This window comes from Arvicola amphibius, chromosome 10, assembly GCF_903992535.2.
Source record: "Arvicola amphibius chromosome 10, mArvAmp1.2, whole genome shotgun sequence".
NCBI lineage: Eukaryota > Metazoa > Chordata > Mammalia > Rodentia > Cricetidae > Arvicola > Arvicola amphibius.
The window spans coordinates 111,857,924-111,859,474 of record NC_052056.1 but is presented as its reverse complement, the minus strand read 5'-3'; positions in this window follow the sequence as shown (position 1 = coordinate 111,859,474).

Genomic DNA, 1,551 nt, shown 5'->3' with positions numbered 1-1,551 from the left:
GTCGGTGTCAAGGCAGGAGCCTGGAGGCAGGGACGGAAGTGGAAGCCATGGAAGAACACTGCCTGCTGGCTTGCTCAGCCTGCTTACTTATATACCAGGACATCTTTCCAGCAGTGGCACGGTCCATAATAGGCTGGGCCCCCCACACCAGTCACGAATTAAGAAAATACCCCACAAGCTTGACTATGGCAAATCTTATGGAGGCATTTTCTAATCATGGTTTTCTCTTCTTAGATAACTCCAGCTTGTTTCAAGTTGATAAAAATACCAACCGGGGCAATTGACCCATTGTCAAAACTTGACATACAAGCATAGTTGCTGCTAAACCTTAACAGTCTCCCTTTTCTGTTTATCCTCAAGATCTCATATTAATATTATTGTTACAGCATAAAATATTTCAGCTTTTAAAATCCCACAGTGCTTTAAAAATTCAGCCTCTTGCTTGGGTGGTGATGGGAGCCCATGCTTTTAACCCCAGCACTCACGAGGCAGAGGCAGGAGGATCTCTGTGAGTTTGGGGCCAGTCTGGTCTACAGTTCTGGGACACTCAAGACTACACAGGGAAACCATGTCTCGAAAACCAAAATCAACAACAACAGCAAAAAATTTCAGCCTCTTTAAGACATCCAAAGTCTCTTTAAAATTGTAAAATTTGTCTAAAATATCCAAGGACTCTAAAGTTGCAGTTTCTCTAAGATATTCAAGATTCCATAACTTTGTTATAATATAAAGGTTAAATTCTTTCTAACTCCAAAAAGAAGCAACAGGCAGCAATGTGGGAGATGCACAGGTCATCGGGCAAGTGCTGAGAGAGGGATTGGTCCGGGAGGGCCTTGTACCAGGGACAGGCACTCTGTTGTGTCCTGAGGACAGTGAGGGAAGCTAGGCAGCTATGAGAAGGTCAGAGGCAGCAGAGCAAACACAGTGCTTTCCATGATGTCGGGCGCCACCCAGAGGACTGAGGGAGAATTTTCTTCAGAGATGCTGAAAAACTCCCTTAGGTTTCAAGACACTAGGGGGAGGCTGAACCATTTAATTACCAGGGAAAGGAGCTTTCCTGGCTGGGGTGACAGCAGGTTCTGGAGACAGCTTTCCTGAGCTGAGAGGTGCTGTGTAGGGCTTCTTTTCCTTCCCCTGGACTGCAGTGCCAGGAGGGACCAAGGCTTAAGGTAAGAGACACAAACCACCTAGATGACACTGGTGTGCCTCTTGAGAACATGATACGTGTTTGGGAGGTGGAGGAAGCACATGATAACAGGCAGAAGGTTCAGCCAAGGCAAGGTGAGGAGGTAGGAAGTGTGGTCTGGGTTTCTGCCTGTGGCTGGAAACACCTTGAGGATGACTTTGTGTAGCCTGCGGGGAAACACAGAGGGCTGGTCATGCCCCGATTCCTGACTAGGCCACAGAGGTTTCTTTTGAGAACAGAGGATGTGCCAAGCTCCAGAAACATCAGATGAAGCCTTTGTGGCATTTTAGCCCCCAAGTCTGTGACTGTTGGTTATTGTGGCTGCAAGAAACCTGGAGGAAGTGCTCTAAACAATGAAACACCCA